The sequence below is a fragment of the Sus scrofa genome, chromosome 9 (genome assembly GCF_000003025.6).
Source record: "Sus scrofa isolate TJ Tabasco breed Duroc chromosome 9, Sscrofa11.1, whole genome shotgun sequence".
In the NCBI taxonomy this organism is placed as follows: Eukaryota; Metazoa; Chordata; class Mammalia; order Artiodactyla; family Suidae; genus Sus; species Sus scrofa.
The window spans coordinates 119266487-119291608 of NC_010451.4; the positions used below are offsets into that span (position 1 = coordinate 119266487).

Genomic DNA, 25122 nt, shown 5'->3' on the forward strand with positions numbered 1-25122 from the left:
AGAAATGGAAAATACTGTAGAGGGAGGGAAGGAAGAAATACTCAGGACAAAGCTATGGAAGATGAATTAGATTTGAAATACGGAGGAGGACAACAAAGTAAAATAAAAGAGAAAGTGAAAGAAATAGAATGAACAAAAAAATCAAGGATAGGCAAAGACACTGAAGAAAGGAGAAAGAAGAGAAACAGGAGAATGCAGAGGACAAGTAGTAAGAAGACTACAAGGAGAAGGAAGAGAATAAAGCGGTCAGGGAAGAACAGACAAATCTCTACTCTTCGAGCAGAGCAGCAGACTCCTTCTAACAGACCGTATTGCTTCCTGAGCCTAAATCTCATCACAGAAATGAGACTGGCAACCTAAAACATGAAGCCACGATCTCAGAATTTCCTCAAATACACTCCTGCCTTGCCTCTTGTTTATTTGTCCAATACAGCTTGCTGCCTGGGATGCAATTGCCCCAGAATCCAGGAGGATAACTTGAAATAGGTTCCTAGAAAAGTCAGAAAAATGTCTCTAGCTTCAAACAAAGAACAGAACTGACAGAGGCAGGAAATTACACATGTCGATTCAGACCAGGTTTTCTGGCTTCCCATCCCACTCACTCCATCACCTGAGCTTACACTGGGAAACTCAGCCATTATCAGAAATTATTTTTAAGGTCAGGAGAGAGTTGCACATTACCTTTGTCTGCAGATTTAATACTCAAAGGATGCCATAAGAAATTTAAGATAACTGGAATTATTTTTTAAATGTGGCTTTATTGTGCTCCACTCCCCTGGCAGCAATAAAGTGGACCCTTAGACAGGCCTTATGAAAGCAAATTATAAAAGCAAAGATACAAAAAAAAACAGACATTTAAGCACCCTTCCTGCCGTCCACATGGGCCGCTGAGGACCTCCGAATGCACAGGCTAGAAATAAGCACAGATTTTTATATTCGCTTTGCCTCAATTATACAGGTATCACACTCCTAGTCAATCTCCTTCACCTTTGGCAGTAATTATTCCTCACCTCAGCGTTTACCCTCTTCTTCTCTTTCTTCTTATATAATAGTTTTAGCCCTCCGGGGTGTAATCATTTCTTTGATCCAGAAGACAGAATCAAATTCGGTTTTTTAAAGGGTCTCTCATGCCTAGAGCTCAGAAAAATGGAAAAGGCAACGCAGATGCACAGTGGTGAGTGGGAGAATGATTCTAACACCCACTTTTCTGTGTTTCCTTGGGTAGAGCTGACCAGAAACATTGTTGCGCAGATTCTGGTGGTCTGAACACACCACTATGAAATACAGATTAACCCCTGGATGATCCTATACCAAGGAAACGGCCTCTCCTTTGCTGACACTGACTAGCTAGAAAGGAGCCAGTTCTAATGACTGTTTTCTCACTTCATTTAAAAAGTCATGAGTTTGTGTAAGGAAATGAGGTGGAGTGGCAAGAGGGGGATATCTTAAAAGCACTCTTAAAAGGGAAGAAATAATGAGGATGTGTAAATCCTGAGGGCAGTACGTACCAGAAAGTCATCTTAACATTTCCACTTATCCAATACCTGTTAGGTGCCAGGTACTTTATTTTTTAATGGCTGTACCTGCAACATATGTAAGTTATCAGGCCAGGGATTGAATCCAAAGTCCAGCTGCAAAAATGCCAGATGTTTTAACCAACTGCGCCAGACCAAGGATTGAACCCATGCCTTTGTAGTGACCCTGAGCTGCTACAATTGACTCCTAACCCATTGCACCACAGTGGGAACTCCCCAGGTACTTCATATAAATGATCTCTACTCAGGTGTACCCTGGATTTAAAATTTAGCTCCCATTGTTATTAGTTGTATGATCTTAACATATTAGTTTGCCTCTCTGCACCTTGGTTATCTCATCTGTTAATAGGGATAATACTGCCTACTTAACCAAATAACTGGGGATACTCAGTGCTACTTAATGGAAAGTGTTCACTTAATGTTAACTATTATTAGTATCATCTTCAAGCCAACTCTTCTAACTGTGCATTTTAAAAATGAGAAAACTGAGGCTCCAGAGAGTTTAAATAATGTATCCAAGGACATAGAGGCACTGAAGAGCAGACCTAGAATTTGAGCCCAACTCTGTATGACTCTTTCCACTGTGTAATGACAACTCCTAGCACCCAAGATAGTATCCATGGCAACAGCAGAGCGACTTCCCTGGTGGTTTTTCTAGTTATCAGGAATATACCAGTTCAATTTCTGGGTATAAACATCTCCATCTTCCAACCCTTTGTTTAGAGCTTGGCTTAGCTCATTTGGCTGACCTCCACAGGGCTTATTTTCATCCAGTAAGAAAAATACACTGAACATGAATGATGGGTATTTTCTACCTTATAATAGAATATTAGACATTAAACATGGAAGGAAGACCAATAAAATGTACCTTCAGTCACTATGCTTGACCATTTTTCTCTACCAAGTCTCCTTTTTAATTCATTCATTCAACTAATATGTATTAATTAAACACTCACCACACGTCAGTTGCTATTCTAATGCTGGGAATATAGCAATAAATAAGAAGACAAGGTCCTTGCCCTCAAAACTACAGGAATCACTGTAAAGACATGCTAATTGAATATCAAGACAGGAAGGAACCTTAGAGATCGTCTCACCAACATCATACCATCTGAGAATGCCTTTAGTAAAAAATACATAATTACAATAATTGAAGAAATACATAATTGAAGTAATTACATGAGTTAAATGAGAAAGAAAGAAGGGTCAGAGATTTAATAGCAGCATGATGGATGGATTCAGTTAATTAGATAAGGTATTCTCTTTACAATAATCCCTCCTAAAAAAGGCTTGTCAGTCACGGAGTTTGCCACATTCAGCATCCCTAAGGAAAACTGTCTACCCACAGCATTCTCCCAAGGGAACCTGCCCCGTGGTGTTTTATAAACAAGGATTGGCTCTGAATTGAACAATACAGAAATCCGACCCAACTGTGGTCAACCTATACACTGGTCACCAACCACCTGACACTCTTTTAAGAAAAGCTCTATACAATTAGATGTAATTTTCCGAGACATTCAGTATCTTTCTTCAGATTTAAAATGGGGGAAATTGATACAATATATTAATAATAAGGGCTTCGAATATATGAACTCATTAGTTCTCAAAACAGCGAGGCAAAAACTATGATAATTCCCCTTTGACAAATGAGGAGGCTGAGGTCAAGGTCGCACGGCTAATAAGGAATAGAGTTGTTGTTTGAAACAAGGTCTTTTTTTTTTCTTTTCATTTTTAAATTGCTATATCCCCAATACAATTTTTTTTTTTTACTGTTCAGCATGGTAACCCAGTTACACATACATGTATACATTCTATTTTCGCACATTAGCATGCTCCATCATAAGTGTCTAGACATAATTCCCAGTGCTACACAGCAGGATCTCATTGCTAATCCATTCCAAAGGCAACAGTTTACATCTATTAACCCCAAGCTCCCAATCCATCCCAGTCCCTCCCCCTCCACCTTGGCAACCACAAGTCTATTCTCCAAGTCCACGATTTTCTTTTCTATGGAAAGGTTTATTTCTGCTGTACATTATATTCCAGATGTAAGTGATATAATATGGTATATGTCTTTCTGACTTACTTCACTCAGTATGAGAGTCTCTAGTTCCATCCATGTTGCTAAAATGGCATTATTTTGTTCTTTTCAAGGGCTTAGTAGTATTTCATTGTGTATATATACACACACATCTTCCTAAACCAATCATCTGTCGATGGATATTTGGGTTGTTTCCATGTCTTGGTTATTGTGAATAGTGCTTCAATGAACATGAGGGTGCATGTGTCTTTTTCAAGCAAAGTTTTGTCTGGATATATGCCAAGTGGGGGATTGCTGGGTCATATGGTAGTTCTATGTATACTTTTCTAAGGTACCTCCATACTGTTCTCCATAGTGGCTGCTGTATCAGCTTACGTTCCCACCAACAGTACAGGAGTGTTCCCATTTCTCCACACCCCTTCCAGCATTCGTTATTTGTGGGCTTATTAATGACAGCTATTCTGACTGGTGTGAGGTGGTATCTCATGGTAGTTTTGGTTTTCATTTCTCTAATAATCAGGGATGTTGAGCATTGTTTCATGTGCTTGATGGCCATCTGTATATCTTCCTTAGAGATATGTCCTTTCAGGTCTTTTGTCCATTTATCCATTGGGTTCTTGGCTTTTTTGGCTGTTGAGTTGTATGAGTTGCTTGTATATTTTAGAGATTAAGCCCTTGTCAGTTGCATCATTTGAAACTATTTTTCTCCCATTCTGTAAGTTGTCTTTTTGTTTTCTTTTTGGTTTTCTTTGCTGGGCAAAAGCTTGTCAGTTTGATTAGGTCTCATTGGTTTATTTTTGCTTTTATTTCTATTGCTTTGGGAGACTGACCTGAGAAAATATTCGTAAGCTTGATGTCGGATAATGTTTTGCTTATGTTCTCTTCCAGGAGTGTGATGGTGTCTTGTCTTTTATTTAAGTCTTTAAGCCATTTTGAGTTTATTTTTGTGCATGGTGTGGGGGTGTGTTCTAGTTTCATTGATTTGCATGCAGCTGTCCACGTTTCCCAGCAATACTTGCTGAAAGACTGTCTTTTTCCCATTTTATGTTCTTGCCTCCCTTGTCAAAGATTAATTGACCATAGGTGTCTGGGTTTATTTCTGGGTCCTCTCTTCTGTTCCATTGGCCGGTCTGTTTTGGTACCAGTACCACACTGTCTTGATTCCTGTGGCTTTGTAATATTGCCTGAAGTCTGAGAGAGTTATGCTTCCTGCTTGGTTTTTGTTCCTCAGAATTGCTTTGGCAATTCTGGGTCTTTTGTGGTTCCATATAAATTTTTGGTTTGTTTGTTTTAGTTCTGTGAAAAATGTCATGGGTAATTTGACAGTGATTTCGTTGAATCTGTGGATCACTTGGGGTAGTATGACCATTTTTATAATATTAATTTTTCCAACCCAGGAGCATGGAGTATCTTTCCATTTCTATACATCTTCCTTATTTTCCTTGATTAATGTTTTTTATAGTTCTAAGCATACAAGTCCTTTATTTCCTTGGTCAGGTGTATTCACAGGTATTTGATTTTTTGGGGTGCAATTTTAAAAGGTACTATGTTTTTGTATTCCTTTTCTAATATTTCATTGTTAGTATACAGAAATGTGACTGATTTCTGAATGTTGATCTTAAATCCTGCTACTTAGCTGAATTTGTTGATCAGTTCAAGTAGTATCTGGGTTGAGTTCTTAGGATTTTCTATATACAGTATCATGTCATCTGCATACAGTGACAGTTTTACCTCTTCTCTTCCTATTTGGATGCCTTTTATTGACTTATTTATTTTCGTCTGATTGCTGTGGACTTCAAAGTACTATGTTGAATAACAGTGGTGAGAGTGGGCATCCTTGTCTTGTTCCAGATTTTAGTTGGGAAGGCCTTCAGCTTTTCTCCTTCGAGAATTATATTTGCTGTGGGTTTGTCATAAATGGCTTTTATTATGTTAAGGTATGTTCCCTATACACCCACTTTGGTAAGAGTTTTGATGATGAATGGATGTTGGACTTTGTCAAATGCTTTTTCTGCATCTATTGAGATGATCGTGGGGTTTTTTGACTTTTTTGTTAATGTGGTGTATGATGTTGATTGATTTGCATATGTTGAACCATCCTTGTGAACCTGGGATGAATCCCACCTGGTCGTGGTGTACAATCTTTTTAATATGTTGATGGATTCAGTTGGCTAAAATTTTGTTGAGAATTTTTGTGTCTATATTTATCAAAGATATTGGCCTACAGTTTTCTTTTTTGGTGGTATCATTGTCTGGTTTTGGAATTAGGGTGAAGGTGGCATCATAGAATGTCTTTGGGAGTGTTCCTTCTTCTTCAACCTTTTGAAAAAGTTTAAGGAGGATTGTATAAGTTCCTCTTTGTATGTTTGGCAGAATCCACCTGTGAATCCATCTGGTCCTGGACTTGTATTTGTAGGGAGTGTTTTCATGACATATTTAATTTCATTTCTAGTGATCGGTTTGTTCAGTTGATCTATTTCTTTTTGATTCAGTTTTGGCAGGCTGTAAGTCTCTAGAAAGTTGTCCATTTCTTCTAGGTTGTCAGATTTGTTGGCATACAATTGTTCAAAGTATTCTCTCATCGGTTTTTTTTTTTTTTTTTTGTATTTCTGTATTATCCATTGTGGCTTCTCCTTTTTCATTTCTTATTTTGTTTATTTGGGTTTTTCCTCTCCTCTTCTTGGTGAGTCTAGCCTGAGGTTTGTCAATTTTGTTTACCTTTTCAAAGAACCAGCTCTTGGTTTGATTGATTTTTTTCTATTGTTTTTTGAATCTCTCTTTTATTGATTTCCTCTTTGATCTTTATGAGTTCCTTCCTCCTGCTGACTTTAGGTTTTGTTTGTTTTTCTTTTTCTAATTCATTTAGGTGGTGGGTTACATTGTTGATTTGAGATTTTTCTTCTTTTTTGAGAAGGCCTGTATTGCTATGAATTTCCCTCTGAGCACTGCTTTTGCGACATCCCATGTATTTTGAGTGGCTGTGTCTTCATTATCATTTATCTCTAGGTATTTTTTAATTTCCTTCTTGATTTCCTCATTGAAAATGAGTTTCTTAATAGCGTGTTGTTTAGTCTCCATGTAGTCAGTTTTTTTCTCATTTCTTTCCCTGTAGTTGATTTCTAGTTTCATGCCATTGTTGTCAGAGAAGATACTTGAAATAATTTCTATACTCTTAAATTTATTTAGGTTATCTTTATGCCCCAGGATATCATCAATTCTTGAGAATGTTTCATGTGCACTTAAGAAGAATGTATACTCTGATTTTTTTTGGATGTAATGTCCTGAAAATGTTAAGTCCAACTTTTCTATTGTGTCCTTTAGGATCTCTGTTGCCTTATTGATTTTCTGTCTAGAGGAGCTGTCCATTGATGTGAGTGGGGTGTTAAAATCTCCTACTATGATTGTATTCCCATAAATTTATCCTTTTATGTCTGTTAGTATTTTTTGAGGTATCTGGGAGCTCCTGTATTAGGGGCATATATTTTGACGATTGTAATATCCTCTTCTTGAATGGATCCTTAAATAGTGTCCTTTGTCTTTCTTTATGACCTTCATTTTAAACTCTATTTTGTCTGATATGAGTATTGCAACTCCTGCTTTCCTGTCTTGTATATTGGCATGAAATATCTTTTCCCATCCCCCCACTTTCAATCTATATGTGTCCTTTGCCCTAAGGTGAATTTCTCCTAGACAGCAGATTGAAGGTTTTTGCTGTTTTATCCAATCTGCCACTCTGTGTCTTTTAATTGGTGCATTCAGTCCATTGACATTTAAGGTGATTATTGATATATATGTATTTATTGCCATTTTAAGCCTTGTTTTCCAGTTGATTCTATGTTTCTCTTTTATTTTCTTTTTTAGGTTGGATGGTTTCCATTTATTTTATGCTTAAGTACTTTTAAGTTTTTGTGAATGTAATGTTCGGTTTTGATTTGTGGTTGCCCTGCTTTTTAAGTACGTTAAGCCCTTCCTATATCTGCTTGCTTTAGCCTGATAGTCATACAGGCTCAAACACATCACTAAAATAAAAAAAAAGAATCTGTATTTTCTTACTTTCCTTCTCCACATTGTATGATTTTGATGTCTTTTTTTTAACATCTTCATGTTTAGATCTGTATTTTGGCTTATTCACGTGATTGCTTTCCAATTATGGTTTCCTCCATAGTAATTTTTTTTTTAATTTAAAGAAGCCCTTTCAGTATTTCTTTTAGAATGGGTTTCATATTGCTGTACTTTTTATCTTTTGTTGGAGAAATTCTTTATTTCCCCTTCTATTTGAAATGATATTCTTGCTGGATAGAGTATTCTAAGGTTGCAATTTTTTTTCCTTTCAGCACTTTATCTTGCCACTCCCTTCTGGCCTGTAGTGTTTTGGTAGAGAAATCAACTGATAGCCTTTTTATACCCTTATACTTAACACTTTGCTTTTCTCTTGCTGCCTTTAGAATCTTCTCTTTAACTTTAGCCATTTTTATTATAATATGTCTTGGTGTGGGCCTGTTTGGGTTCAACTTTTTGGGGCCTCCTGTGCTCCCTGTATCTTGCTATCAGTATCCTTTAGATTTGAAAAGTTTTCAGCCATAATTTCTTCAAATATATTTTCAATCCCCTTTTCTTTTTCTTCTCCTTCTGGAATTCATATTATGAGTAGATTGGCCTGCTTTATATTATCGCATAGGTCTCTTATATTGCTTTCATGTTTTTTTATTTGGTTTTCTGTCTGCTCTCCTGATTGGATGATTTCCATTATTCTATCTTCCACATCACTAATTTGTTCCTCTGCATTATTCATTCTGCTTTATTGCCTTTAGCTCAGTTTGTATCTCTTAAAATGTATTTTCTAGTTTTTCTTGAATCCTCCTTATATTTTCTAGTTCCTTTCTGAGGGAATCAGCATTACTGTTCATATCTTCTCTTAATTCCCTCAGCATTTTCACTACCTCAATGTCTGTTAGACTGCAGAGGTCTGTTTCATTGTTGACTGCTTTAGGTGAATTATCCTGTTCCTTTAACTGGGAATGGTTTCTGGGCTTCTTCATCTTGCTCGTGTTTTTCTTTTTCTGTGAGTTTGGGGAAGCCAAACTCTAGTCTTGTCAGGCTACCTCTCTGCAAGAATACCCCTTTGTATTTTAGGGGGGGATTACTATTTATTTTGGTGTGGGATTTTGAGTATTTGCTGTCTCTTTCTTTGGTGTGAGCAGGCTGTTATCCCCAGGATGTTCAGTGTGTTTTCAGGGAGAAGGAGGCAATGGGTAGGGCCAGCAGTCAGTGCCTGGTCATTGGGCTCTCAACAGCAGCAAGGATCCACAGGAAGGTGGCACAGGCTCTCCTAGGTGCAGGGCCCTAGGAAGTGGTAATGAGCTCTAGGCAGATCTACAAGGTGACCAGAGCATTTGGCAGTAGCAGCAGCAGGATATGTGAGTTCCCAAGGGAGTGAGAGCAACAACAGCTTGTGTTTGATTGCAGTGCTGTCCTCTGAGGTTATTGGAACCACAGGTGGTGCATGTTCAGGGACCCCTAGTGGGAGCAGGCCACGACCATCTCTAGAGTTAGTGATAAGGGCAGTGGCTTGCTTCCGCCACCTGTAGACCATGAATAAAGCAACCCATCTCAGTTAGCCCACATAGGAGGTGCTGTACAGGCTGCTCCTAGTTGTAGGATCCTGGGAAGTGACAAAGATCAGGCATGTGGGCACTGCCCAGAACGTTTGGCAGTGGCAGTAGCAGGTGTGTCTCTTCCCAGGGGTGCGAGAGCACCAACTGTTGGTGTTTGTTCACAGTACTAGAGAGTAGATCTAGAGATTCTTGCTCCCAAGGGGACAACAGAGATGACACTAGGGCTCAGGACTTTGTGGGAACATGGGTAATGGATGTTCTTAGGTTACTGTAAGAATACTCTCTTCTCTAATGTTACAGGTGCCCTTTCAAGATACTTCCACTACTAAGAAACTTGAGCAAGCTTCCTGCAGCCCAAGGGCCTAACGCTATTTTTCAATGATGAATTCCCCATGCATAAAATTCTAGAATTCCAGAATTTGTAAGTCATACCTTTTACAAGAATACTATTCGTGTTTTTAAAATCTTTCTTTTTTTTTCTTTCTAGCAAATATAAATTGTGAATCATTCCTGGTGAGGAGATCTGGGAAAAGAGTAAACTGGAAATTAGCTGACTATGTGGGCCTTAATTTTATATGTGTCAGCACATGGAGGTCTGGCCACTAACTACAAATCTGCCTAAGGACACTGGGTGACATTCTGTAGGAAACCTCAACCAGCCAAGCCTGCCGTGCCTCATAGGTTTGCCACTCTCAACACAGACTAAGATGTAAATCCTCTGGACATCCTTCTGCTCTTCATTTCACATCCCCATTGCTTTGTCTATCCCAGACTCTTATTGTTCCTATTTTTCCTGTATTTTTGAGAATGCCCTCTAGAGTTCTCATTCCTTATAGGTGAATTGCAGTTAAGTATGTCCCTTTCTTCATATGTAAATGAGATTAATTGAATAGCAACTGCCCCATCCTCTTTGTTCTATCTTCTTAGTCTTTTTTTTTTTTTTTGCTCATCTTGCACACACAGTTTATATATATACAACCTCCTCCAATTCCGTTCAAGAAACTCTTCAGATTCTTTATTCATTCAGAGCAGTCCATAGGTAATAACTACCATTTGTCTTTTCACAAAAGTATGCTATTTAGATAAAGGAAGATCTGAAGTTAGAATTTCATTTGTGCTTAAAAGTAGGGGAGGATTTTAGGGTAGGGAGATGCCTTGAAGATAATCACCTCTTTTACTTACCATAATTGATTTGAATATTAGACTTGGGTACAAATTACTCTAACAGAAGATGAAAAGCATTTATTGCTTACAGGACCAGAACAAGTTGTACCTACCATCCCTGATTAGAATAGGAATGTGTTTCTCTCCTATATGTCAACAGAATGGTGATATAGAAATCACCTTAGGCAATACTATGAAGTTATTAGCAAGGAGAACAAAAACATGTAAATAACAACCCCACATTATTTTTCAAATTTAACTTTAAAAATATGGTGAAAGGTTTATCCTTCAAATATTTCTTGATTTTTCTTTCTTAGGGAAGTTGACAACTCTGCCAAGTTTGAAGCTTATAGCTTTAGACATTTCTGAGCTACACAATCACAAGAAAGAGATTGAAGTATTTTCTTTGAGAGGGACACTTTAAGGGGAAAAAAAGCATGTGTGGTCTGAGAGGCAGAGAAACTGGTGGAGTTGTATCAGTTCAAACTTTCAAAAGAGAAAAAAATATTCACTTCAGGATGAGCCATGAAGCATGGCCATTTCCAGGCTAACTCTTTTTGTGATGAGAAAGATGAATATCTCAAAATGTCAGAAGAGAAAGAGCACATGGTTTATAATTACACAGTGTTTCTCTACTGCTCAGGATCTAAGCCCACAGTTAACTCTAGCTAACTATAGCTATAATCACTCACATAAAAACACCAGTTTCTAGTGAATCATTGTCTATAAGGTCTTCAATATGATCCTTAAATCAACTCTTGGATAAGGGTATTATTAAACCCATTTTATGAATAAGGAAGCAGAGGCCTCCAAGATTAAACAACTTTCCTCAGGATACACGATGTTCACTGGCATAGCCAAAAGTGGAAATCCGACTTTCCAACTTCAAATTCTGGGCTTATTGCATTAGGGCATAAAAGAATGGGTATTCTAGCCAATTAAGTCAAATCATTGGATCACCAAAGCAATTTGCTACTGATCAAGGAGGTTATGCATCTATGTATCACCATAACCTATGTTGTAAAACTCAAAGTAGATTTTTGGACCATTAGAGAAGGGCAAGAAAACAAAAGGATTCATCCCAGTGGTAACATAACTACCTATAGTTTGCTCTACTCCAGATAAGGGAACAACAGTTTTCAAGTGGAACACTACAGCCACCTGACTTTGGTTTTCCCTGACACATCTAACTTTTTAATGTCAACTTCATAAATCCTAAAAAAATTGCATTCTATTGTAAGTCAAATGTCATGAAGTTCCAGGTATGCAAAACTCATTGTCATAAGACCTGGGAATAAAAAGAAGAATAAAAGGCATCTTGGTCTTGAAAGATTAACATTCAGAAAACTGTTGCATTTTTGTATACTAACAATGAAATATCAGAAAAGAATGTAAAAATAATATCTTTTAAAAAATCACACCAATAAATGTAATAAAATACCTAGGAATAACCCTGATCAAGGAGGCCAAAGACTTACATGCTGAGAACTATAAAACACTAATAAAGGAAATCAAAGAGGATTCAAAGTAATGGAAAGATATCTCATGCTCCTGAACTGGAAGAATTCATATTAAAATGGCCATAGTACCCAAAGCAATCTACAGATTTAATGCAAATCCTATTAAATTACTAATGGCATTTTTCACAGAACTGTAACAAATAATCCAAAATTTATATAAAACCATAAAAGACCCAGAACTACCAAAGTAATTCTGGGGCAGGGGAGGGAGAAGGCATAACTCTCTCAGATTTCAGACAATACTACAAAGCTACAGTAATCAAAATAGTGTTGGAACAAAAACAGACACAGGGATAAATGGAACAGAATAGAGAGCCCAGAAATAAACACAGACACCTATAGTCAATTAATCTTTGACAAAAGATCCAAGAATAAAAAATGAGAAAAAGTTTCTTCAGCAAGTGGTGCTGGGAAAATTGGACAGCTGCATGTAAATCAATGAAATTAGAATACACCCTGACACCATGTACAAAATAAACTAAAAATGGCTTAAAGACTTAAACATATGACATGATACCATAAAACTCCTAGAAGAGAACACAGGCAAAACATTCCCACATAAAACATATGAATATTTTATTAGGTCAGTCTTTCAAGCCAATAGAAATAAAAACAAAACAAATCAAACAAACAAATCAAATGGAACTTAAACTTATAAGCTTTTGCATAGCAAAGAAACCATTAACAAAATAAAAAGATAATGTACGTAAAGGGAGAAAATGTTGGCAAATGATGCAACTGACAATGGCTTAATCTCCAAAATATAAAAACAACTCAAAGGTCTCAACAACAACAACAACAACAACAACAAATAACCCAAATGAAAAATGAGCATAAGACCTAACTAGACATTTCTCCAAAGACATACAGATGGCCAACAGGCACATGAAAAAAAATGCTCAAAATTGCTAATTACTAGAGAAATGCAAATAAAAACTACAATTTCTCACTGGTCAGAATGGCCATCATTAATAAGTCTACAGATAACAAATGCTGGAGAGGATATGGAGAAAAGGGAACCCTCTTACACTGTTGGTGGGAATGTTAGTTGGTACAGCTGCTATGGAAAACAGTATGGAGGTTCCTCAGAAAACTAAAAATAGAACTACCATATGATCTAGCAATCCCACTCCTGGGAATATATCTGGACAAAATTTTCATTGAAAAAAAATACATGCACCTCTATGTTCATGGAAGCACAGTTTACAATAGCCAAGACATAGAAACAACCTAAATCTCTATTGATAGATGAATAGGTTAAGAAGATATGGTACATATATATGAAGGAATACTACTCAGACATGAAAAAGAACAAAATAATGCCACTCAAAGCAACATGGATGCAAACAGAAATTATGATACTAAGTTAAGTAAGTCAGGAAGAGAAAGACAAGTATGATATGGTATCATTTATATGTGGAATCCAGAATATGGCACAGATTAACCTACCTGCAGAACAGAAACAGACTCACATAGAGAGAGACTTGTGGTTGCCAAGGCTGGTGGGGAAAGGGAGTATGATTGACTGGGAGTCTGGGGCTAATAGAGGCAAACTATTGCATTTAGAATGGATGGACAATTAGGTCCTACAGTATATCACAGGGAACTGTGTCCAGTCTCTTGACATAGAACATGATGGGAAATATATTAAAAAAAAGAATGTATTTGTACATACACATACACACACATATATAGCTGAGCCACTTTACAACAGAAAACGGCACAACTTTGTAAATCAAATTAGAGTAAGTACAAAAATAAAAAAGATATACTGGTCTACCTAGTCTACAATTACTTCATAGTAGAAGAAGAATGAAATTATTGAAAAAATTATTATACAATACAAATTCAATTAAATGGAATGAAAACAAAGTACCAAGGAAAAACTACCAGGGGAGTCAGAGAAGTCCTTTCAGAGATGGTATTTGACTTTTAACTTGAAAGTGACAAGAAGAAAAGAAGTAAAGATACATTCTAGAAATCAGCTCTTTTAGGCCATTTTGCCTTGTATTCAAGCCCAAGTAGGAGAAGTGGGGAGGGGTTAACTTGTAGGTTTTGCAAGATGTTTACAGATGTCCAGTGATTATCACCTGTGTCATGATATCTGCTTGGCTTCAGAGTTATTAATTATAGAAGTTGTGACCATGGCTTCAGGTTTTAAACACTCACCATGAACTTAATTTCACATTCCAGATTTATTGATATATAAATGACATATAATATTGTGTAAATTTAAGATGTACAATAACTTGATTTATTGTATTTATGTACTAAAAAATGATTGCTCCCAAAGCACTATCTAACACTTTCTTCACGTCGCATAATTACCATCTCATTTGTGTTGTGAGACCATTTAAGATCTACTCTCTTAGAAACTTCCAAGTATATGATACATTATTAACTATAATCACCATGCTGTACATTATATCCCAGAGGGTGGATTTTACTAATAGACTTTTTTTAAAGAATAGGAAACCTTATTTTATAAAAGATAAAGTATCTTCTTGGATTAAGGAACTGAAAAAAAAAACATAAGTGATTGAGTTTCAAAGGCTAAAAAGATTTGTGTCTGGAAGTTACAAGCAATCAAGTTTGCTCAGGTAAGAAACTGAATTTGTTTAAGAATATGCATACAACTTTTTATATACCTGGAACTCTGGGAGAAAGAAGGAAAGCTTTCCTTAGGCAATCTTAGAGGGCTGCCGAGACCCATCTGAATGTGAAAAAATAATCATGGGGGCCAATAGACAGAAATGCTATGACGGGGGAAAAGAGATGGATTAGAAAAGGAGAGCAGAAGTTTTATTTGTTCTAGATGCAAAGGTGTTGCTATAGTTCAAAGAAATCCCGCAGAACAAGAGAACAAGATCCCTGACTTACCTGTCATTTTTCCCCCAAAGGAGCCTGGGTCCACAAACTGCTTGTTTTAAAGCTGAAGATAATTTCTACTTGTAAAAGCAGTCAGGGAACTGCTCGCCGAAGCTGGGATAGCTGTAAGAAGGATTTAAGAAAAAAAATATTAGACAAGTTAAAAAAGACCAGCATCAATACTCATAGCATTATTGGGGTGAGTTTCACAGCAAATTGGTTATTGTAGGTGGGGATACAGTATTGTGATGGTTAATATTTAATGACCCACTCTCCAGAAAAAATAATAATAACCTTATTTGTAGTGTTTGGGAATTTCTATGATATAAATACTCCCTCCAAGGCTGAGTTCAAGCTCACAGTACAGTATCACTGCACATGGATTTGGGAACAGAAGGGCACATTCAGCTCTTGTGAGTCTATGTGAGCCCACTCACATGGCACACCATGGGGGCAGGTTGTTATTGGCATGTGCTCAAGATTGTCTGAAACCTGGCCTCCAAGGGAATGTGAGAAACAAATAAAATATACTACAGGGACCTGGGGAAGACAATAAAAAAGTGAGTCCTGGATTGCCTTAGATATTCACCTAGAATAACACTTCCCGGGTCAGGTTAATCAACTCAGCATTGGGAAGTCAAAGAGGAGTTTCTTGAGCAACGGATGATGTTATCGACCAGAATGCACTGACTTTTTATTTCTCACTGTAAGAGGTCCCGAAAGAAAAAAATACATACCAAGCATATGTTTTTAAAATGTCAATGTCTAAGGCTAGACTGAATAGTCAGCTAGAATACAATGGAAAGTAACAACATGCCCATATGCCTTATTTACAGTCAGTGTTTCTTTTGATTTGTTGGTGCCTACGTTGTACTGAAGGTTAGATATTGGAATATTACTCCTGCCTAGGCTGTAAATCAAAAAGGAGAGAGTGTGACGAGAGCACTTAGTCTAGTAAATACTACCAGCCTTTCACGTGGAAGAGAAGGAAAGGAACTAACTTCAGAAGGAGATGAAAACTGTCAGAACCTTATCTGAGGCTTTAAAAAGGCGAATCAGAACTAGCAAGGAAAACGAAGCACTAGAGACCTTTCCTGTTATTGCAGAAAAAAAAATATGGGAGAGGAGTTCCCTTTCTGGCTCAATGGGTTAAAGACCCAACATTGTCTCTGTGAGGATGAGGATTTCATCCATGGCCTCACTCAGTGGGTTAAGGATCTAGCATTGCCATGAGCTGCAGAGTAGGTTGCAGATGCAGCTTAGTTGGATCCTGTGTTGCTGTGGCTGTGGTGTAGGCCTGCAGCTGCAACTCCTATTTGATCCTTAGGCCAGGAACTTGCATATGCTACAGGGGCAGCTGTAAAAAAGAAAAAAAAATTATGGGAGAAAGAAATGTTACTTAAGCCCCTAATATTCAACGTCATAGGAAAAATAAAAACAACACAGCAGATGTGCTTAGGGGCAGAGACTTCAGCAATGCCAACTGCAGCTTCTGTTTAGGCAGAAGCTAAACCAGGGGTAATGCTCTAGCTGAAAGGGACGTCGGGGCAAAGATCAAAAACCTCCTCAAAGACAGATTTCTTAGGATTAAACCATGTTAGAGGAAAAGTTAATGGTGAGGCAACTCACTGAGGCACAGGGTTGAAAAATATTTGCACATGAAGCCCTAAACAGGTTATCTCTTTAAACAGAGACTGCAGTGCCCAATGTGGCTCTCAGGTGGCTGGTACAAAGGACTCCAACAGAATAAAGCAAAATAAGAGATTCTGTCCATGCATGGCAGGTCAAAAGGAGATCTCAAATAATACAGATTCTTATGTCTAAAGGTAGAAGAAGCACTGTCTTTCTGAGAAAGGGAACTGTGTATATATTTGAGTTTCCCCTCAGTTATGATCAATCCATGACCTTGGTAGACTCCTTCAAGGGATTCTCTTTCCCAGCTGGTTTTGAATCATAGGCCATGGCATAAGCTGAGTGGTATTCTGGCAAAGTTGCAAACATTGTGTTGCCCTTTTTGATCTAGATTCTTTCAGCAATGGCTAAGTCTCAGCTACAGCTGTTGGTGGAAGCCCTTATTACCTGTACAGCTAATCACTCCTCCCTGTTAGTGTGTATTGGAGAGTTTGGTACTCCTGGCCAGGACACAGTCCTGTATCAATTCTAAGCTGGTTGCTTAATCTAAGATGCTACTAGATATACTAGGTCATCCTTTCTCAACTGGAGTTCCCCCCCCCAAAAAATTAAGGCCTAATGAAGACCTACTGCCCTAAATGCAGGCAAACTTTGTTAAAGGGCCAGAGAGAACACATCTTAGGCTTTAAGGGTGCGTTGTATGTATTTTTAATTTTTTGGATATTATTTTGTTTTGACATCTTAAAAAATAGTGCTGGCTGGGGAGAGACTGCCCCATCCAAGACTAGTCAGTTCTTAGAGAAAGTAAAGTGTCCAGTAGGAGCGGGCTTTTGATATGCAAACTTAGCACTCTAGAAGCTTGCACCCTGCCTTAATCATCCCCAAACCAGGGATCAGACAGTTAAGAGATCACCACAACAGTCTAAAACCCATTGAAATACAGCAAAATAGCCAGTGCTAAACTATTCACTCAGCCCTGACCCTGATTTGCCTTTCTGGCAGACACCCTAATGAAAGTAGTGGAGGATTGAAGCATTCCACCACTCCTGTATTCTGCTTCTTGATTCCTAACCATAGTCTTTCCCAGCAGGCCTTGTGGGCATGCAAATCTGTTTTCTCTCTTTTTTTTTTTTTTTTTTTTGCTTTTCAGCACTGCACCTGAAGCATATGGAAGTTCCCAGGCCAGGGGTCTAATCTGAGCTACAGCTGACAGCCTACACCACAGCCACAGCAATGCCAGATCTGAGCTTTGTCTGTGACCTACACCACAGCTCATGGCAACAGCAGATCCTTAACCCACTGGGCGAGGCCAGGGATCAACCCTGCAACTTTATGGTTCCTAGTTGGATTCGTTTCTGCTGTACCACGATGGGAACTGCCTGAAAATCTATATAGTTAGGCCTCTTTTCTGTGTCCTCTTATGTCAGAACCCAAATGACTAACCATGTCATAAACGAACACAAAACAATGGGCCATACACTCTACCATTATAGAATGAAGGCCACCATCTGTAATATATAATTTAATGGGAATAGCTGTATTTCAATTAAACTTTATTTACAAAAACAAACAGTGGGCTTGATGTGGCCTCCAGGAGAAATGTGTCCACTCTTTCACTGAAGCATCCAACATATGGAATAACTTAGCTCTTCTTTAGTGCATCTAAAATAATACTAATCATGCAACCTTGAGGAAACTGAGAAAATACTTCAAGTTATTTTGGGGGCTCTATGCTTCAGACCAGGAACTCTAGGGTGGAAAGGCAATACCTGAGGGTGTAGATACCTTAATTTAAATAATCTAACACAAACTTGAAAATATCTCTCTTAATAAAAACATTCCCTATGAATAAAAGTCCAGGACCAGATGGCTTCACAGGTGAATTCTACCAAACATACAAAGAAGAAATTATACCCATCCTTCTTAAACTTACTAAAGGGTTGAAGAAGAAATAATACTCCAAAGACATTCTATGAAGCCACCATCACCCTAATACCAAAACCAGACAAAGATACTACCAAAAAGGAAAATTACAAGCCAATATCTTTAATGAATATAGAATATAGAGTTCTCATCAAAATTTTAGCCAACTGAATCCAACATTTTAAAAAGGTCATACACCACAACCAAGTAGGATTCATCCCATATTCACAAGGATGGTTCAGCATACACCAATCAATGCCATAGACCACATTAACAAAAGAAAAGTCAAAACCACATGGTAATCTCAATAGATGCAGAAAAAGCATTTGACAAATCCAACATCCATTCATGATAAAAACTCTTACCAAAGTGGGTATAGAGGGAACATACCTTAACATAATTAAAGCCATTTATGACAAACTCACAGAGTATAATAGTCAGTGGAGAAAAGCTGAAAGCCTTCCCACTAAAATCTGGAACAAGACAAGGATGCCCACTTTCACTTTTCTTCAACATATTATTGGAAGTCCTAGCTACAGCAATCAGACAAACAAAATAAATAAAAGGTATCCAAATTGGAAGAGAAGAGATAAAACTGTCACTCTAGGCGGATGACATGATATTATATATAGAAAATCCTAAGGACTCCACACAAAAACTACTTGAACGAATTCAGAAAAGTAGAAGGATACAAGATTAACATTCAGAAATCAGTTACATTTATATGTGGCTGCCAAGGGGGAGAGGGAGGGAGTGGGATGGATTGGGAGTTGGGTTAATAGATGCAAACTATTTCTTTTGGAATGGATTAGCCATGAGATCCTGCTGTGTAACACTGAGAACTGTCTAGTCACTTATGACACTTATGACAGAACATGATAATGGGAGAAAAAAGGATGTATACATGTATGTGTAACTGGGTCATCATGTTGTACAGTAGAAAAAAATTGTATTGGGGAAATAACAATAAAAAAATTTTTAAATGAAATATTAGAAAAGGAATATAAAAATACAACACCTTTTAAAATCATGCCCCCCCCCAAATTAAATATCTAGGAATATACCTGACTAAGGAGTTGAAAGACTTATATCCTGAGAACTATAAAACATCAATCAAGGAAATTAAAGAGAACTGAAAGAAATGGAAAGATATTCCACGCACATACATTGGAAAAATTAACATTGTTAAAGTGGCCATACTACCCAAAGCAATCTACAAATTCAAAGCAGTCCCTATCAAACTACCAATGACATTTTTTCACAGAACTAGAGCAAACAATTCAAAAATGTATATTGGAGTTCCCATCATGGCACAGTGGAAACGAATACAAGTAGGAACTGCATTGAAGTTGTGGGTTCGATCCCTGGCCTCACTCAGTGGGTTAAGGATCCGTCATTGCCATGAGCTGTGGTGTAGGTCGCAGACAAGGCTTGGATCTGGTGTTGCTGTGGCTCTGGCATAGGCCGGAAGCTGTAGCTCTGATTAGACCCCTAGCCTGGGAAAATCCATACGCCATGGATGTGGCCCTGAAAAGACAGAGAAAAAAAAGTATATAAAAGCATAAAAGACCCAGAATTTCCAAAATAATCCTGAGGAAAATTAAACAAAAAAAAGAAAGAAAAGAAAAAAAAAAAAAACAAACAAGCAGGAGGCATCACTCTCTCAGACTTCAGGCAATATTACAAGGCCATAGTAATCAAAACAGTATAGTACTGGTATAAAAACAGACATACAGACCAATGGAACAGAACAGAGAACCCAGATAATAACCCAGACACCTACAGTCCATTAATCTTCAACAAAGGAGGCAAGAATATAAAATGGGAAAAAGACAGTTTCTTCAGCTAGTATTTCTGGGAAAACTGAACAGCTGCATGCAAATCAATGAAACTAGAACATACCCTCACACCATGCACAAAAATAAACTCAAAATGGCTTAAAGACTTAAATGTAAGAAAGACATCATAAAACTCCTAAAAGAGAATGTAGGGAAAACATTCTCTGACATCTACTGTACAAATGTTTTCTTAGATCAGTCTCCCAAAGCAACAGAAATAAAAGCAAAATAAACAAATGGGACCTAATCCAACTGATAAGCTTTTGCACAGTAAAGGAAACCATAAAAAAACAAAAACAAAGGACAGCCTATAGAATGGGAGAAAATAGTTTCAAATGATGCAACTGACAAGGGCTTCATCTCTAAAATATACAAATAACATGTACAACTCAATGACAAAAAACCAAGAACCCAATTGAAATATGGGCAGAATACCTGATTAGACATTTCTCCAAAGATATACAGATGGCCAATAGGCACATGAAAAAATGCTCAACATGACTAATTATCAGAGAAATGCAAATCAAAACTCCTCTGAGTTACCGCCTCACACCAGTCAGAATGCCCATCATTAACAAGTCAATAAATAAAAAATGCTGTAGAGAATGTGGAGAAAAGAGTATCCTCCTTCACTTTTGGTGGGAATTTAAATTGGTACAACCACTATGGAAAACAGTATGGAAAACTAAATATAAAAATATCACATGGTCCTGCAATCCCACTCCTGGGCATATATCCGGACAAAACATTCCTTGAAAAAGATACATGCACGCTTATGTTCATGGCAGCACTATTCACAATAGCTAAGACATGGAAACAACCCAAATGTTCATCAACGATGAATGGATTAAGAAGATGTGGTATAAACACTGAGCAAAGAGATACAAGATATAAAACTTAAACAAGAAGAGATGTAAAATACAGTAACTGAAATAAAAAATTCACTAGAGGCAGCTAACAGCAGAATACAGAAGGCAGAAGAACAAATATGTGAGGTGAAGAACAGATCAGTAGAAATTACGGATGCAGAACAGAAAAGAGAAAAAAGATTGAAAATAAATGAAGAGAGTCTCAGAGAGCTCTGGGACAACAATAAACGCACCAACATCCGGATTATAGGGGTGCCAGAAGGAGAAGAGAGAGAGAAGGAGACAGAAAACATATTCCAAGAGATAATAGCCGAAAACTTCCCTAACATGGGAAAGGAACCACTCACTCAAATCCAGGAAGCGCAAAGAGTACCATATAAAATAAACCCAAGGAGGAACACCCTGAGACACATATTAATCAAACTGACCAAAATTAAAGACAAAGAGAAAATCTTGAAAGCAGCTAGGGAAAAGAAACAAGTAATATACAAGGGAACCTCGAAAAAGTCATCAGATTTTTCAGCAGAAACTCTGCAGGCCAGAATGGAGTGGCATGATATACTTAACATGATGAAATGAAAAAACCTCCAACCAAGATTACTTTACCCAGCAAGGCTCTCGTTCAGATTTGAAGGAGAAACCAAAATCTTCATAAATAAGCAATAGCTGAGAGAATTCAGCAACACTAAACCAGCCTTACAACAAATACTATAGGAACTTCTCTAGGCAGAAAAGAACAAGAGAAGGAGGAAAGGAAAAAGAGCAACAAAAACAAATCCAAAGCAATTAATACAATAGCAATAAGAACATACATATCAATAATTACCTTAAATGTGAATGGACTAAACGCCCCAACCAAAAGACATAGACTGGCTGAATGGATACAAAAACAAGACCCATATATATGCTGCCTTCAAGAGACCCACTTCATTTCTAGGGACACATACATATTGAAAGTGAGAGGATGGAAGAAAATATTTCATGCAAACAGAGATTGAAAGTAAGCTGGAGTAGCAATACTCATATCAGACAAAATAGACTTTAAAATGAAGTCTATTTTAAGGGACAAAGAAGGACATTACATAATGATCAAAGGATCAATCCAAGAAGATGATATAACAATTTTGAATATCTATGCACCCAACATAGGTTCACCACAATATATAAGGCAACTGCTTACAATCTTAAAAGAAAAAATTGACAATAACACAATCATATTGGGGGACTTTAACACCCCACTTACAGCAATGGACAGATCAACCAGGCAGAAAATCAGTAAGGAAACACAGGCCCTGAAGGATGCATTAAGCCAGATGGACTTAATAGATATTTATAGGACATTCCATCCAAAAGCAACAGAACACACATTCTTCTCAAGTGCACATGGAACAGTCTCTAAGATTGATCACATCCTGGGCTACACATCAAGCCTCGGTAATTTTAAGAAAATTGAAATCATATCAAGCATCTTTTCCGACCACAATGCTATACGACTGGAAATCAACAACAAGAAAAAATATGCAAAAGACACAAACATGTGGAGACTCAACAACATGCTACTAAATAACCAATGGATCACTGAAGAAATCAATGAGGAAATTAAAAAATACCTAGAAGCAATGACAACAAAGATATGACACTCCAAAACCTATGGGATGCGGCAAAAGCCGTTCTAAGAGGAAAGTTTATAGCAATACAAGCCCACCTCAGGAAACAAGAAAAAGCTCAAATAAACAAACTCACTTTACATCTAAAGCAGCTCAAGAGAGAAGAACAGACAAGACCTAAAGTTAGTAGAAGGAAAGCAATCATAAAGATCAGAGGAGAAAATCAATGAAATAGAAACAAAGAAAACCACAGAAAAGATCAATGAAACAAAAAGCTGGTTCTTTGAAAAGACCAACAAAATTGATAAACCCCTAGCCAGACTTATCAAGAAAAAAAAGAGAGAGGACTCAAATCAATAAAATTAGAAATGAAAATAGAAGTAAAAATGGACATCACAGAAATACGAGGGATCATAAGAGACTACTATCCGCAACTATACGCCAATGAAACAGAAAACCTAGAAGAAATGGACAAATTCTTAGAAAAGTACAATCTTCCAAGACTAAACCAAGATGAAATAGAAAAGATAAATGGACCCATCACAAGAACTGAAATTGAAACTGTGATTTAAAAACTTCCAACAAACAAGTATAGGACCAGATGGCTTCACAGGCAAATTCTATCAAACATTTAGAGAAGAGCTAACACCTATTCCTCTGAAACTATTTCAAAAAATTGCAGAGGAAGAGACTCATTCTATGAGGCCACCATCACCCTGGTACCAAAACCAGACAAAGACTCCACAAAAAAAGAAAACTACAGGCCAATTTCACTGATGAACATCAATGTAAATATCCTCAACAAGATACTAGCAAACTAAATCCAACAATACATTAACAGGATTGTACATCATGATCAAGTGGGATTTGTCCCAGGGATGCAAGGGTTCTTCAATATCTGCAAACCCATCAGTGTGATACATCACATTAACAAACTGAAGAATATAAAGCATATGATCCTCTCAATAGATGCAGAAAAAGCCTTTGACAAAATCCAACACCCATTTCTGATAAAAACCCTTCAGAAACTGGGCATAACGGGAACCTACCTCAACATGATAAAGGCCATATATGACAAACCCATAGCAAACTTATCAAGAAAAGTTTTCATTCTCAATGGTGAAAAGCTGAAAGAATTCTCGCTGACATCAGGAACAAGACAAGGATGTCCACTCTCGCCACTACTCTTCAACATAGTTCTGGAAGTCCTAGCCACAGCGATCAGAGAAGTAAAAGAGATAAAAGGAATCCAAATTGGAAAGGAAGAAGTAAAACCATCCCTATTTGCAGATGACATGATACTATACCTAGAGAATCCTAACGACTCTACCAGAAAACTATTAGAGCTCATCCATGAATTTGGCAAAGTCGCAGGATACAAAATCAATACACAGAAATCAACAGCATTTCTATACACTAACAGTGAAAGATCAGAAAGAGCAATTAGGGAAGCAATCCCATTTACCATCGCATCCAAAAGAATAAAGTACCTAGGAGTAAACCTACCTAAAGAGACAAAAGACCTGTACTCTGAAAACTGTGAGATACTGATGAAAGAAATCAAAGATGACACAAATAGATGGAAAGACATACCATGCTCTTGGATTGGAAGAGTCAATATGATCAAAAGGACTATCCTACCCAAGGCAATCTACAGATTCAATGCAATCCATATAAAATTACCAAGGACATTTTTCACAGAACTTGAACAAAATATTTTAAAGTTTGTTTGGAAGCACAAAAGACCCAGAATAGCCAAAGACATCCTGAAAAAGAAAAATGGAGCTGGAGGAATCAGGCTTCTGGACTTCAGACTATACTACAAAGCAACAGTCATCAAAACTGCATGGTACTGGCACAAAGACAGAAATATAGATTAGTGGAACACATTAGAAAGCCCAAAATTCAACCCATGCACTTACAGCCAACTAATCTATTACAAAGGAGGCAAGAATATACAGTGGAGAAAGGATAGCTTGTTCAATAAATGGTGCTGGGAAAACTGGACAGTCACATGGAAAAGAATGAAATTAGAACACTTCCTAACACCATACACAAAAATAAACTCCAAATGGATGAAAGACCTAGATATAAGACCAGACACTATAAAACTCTTAGAGGAAAACATAGGCCAAACACTCTTTGACCTAAACGACAGCAACATCTCCTCAGATCCACCTATCAAAGTATTGACAATAAAAACAAAAATAAACAAATGGGACCTAATCAAACTGAAAAGTTTCTGCACAGCAAAGGAAACCCTAAACAAAATGAAAAAGACAACCCACAGAATGGGAGAAAATCTTTGCAAGTGAATCGACTGACATCGATTCCAAAATTTATAAACAACTTCTGCAGCTCCATACCAAAAAAACAAACAACCCCATCAAAAAATGGGCAGAAGATCTAAACAGACAGTTCTCCAAAGAAGACATATGGATGGCCAAGAAACACATGAAAAGATGTTCTACATCACTCATTATTAGAGAAGTGCAAATCAAACCACTGTG

At 37.4% G+C, this 25122-nt stretch overlaps 1 long non-coding RNA gene across 1 annotated transcript in view; it reads right to left on the reverse strand.

Moving 5' to 3' along the window:
- LOC110255513 overlaps positions 1 to 25122 on the reverse strand; it is a 386303-nt gene that overhangs the window by 39533 nt on the left and 321648 nt on the right. The window contains exon 3 of the long non-coding RNA XR_002335934.1: positions 14756 to 14866. This is a non-coding gene — a long non-coding RNA (uncharacterized LOC110255513). The remainder of the gene's footprint in view (positions 1 to 14755; positions 14867 to 25122) is intronic.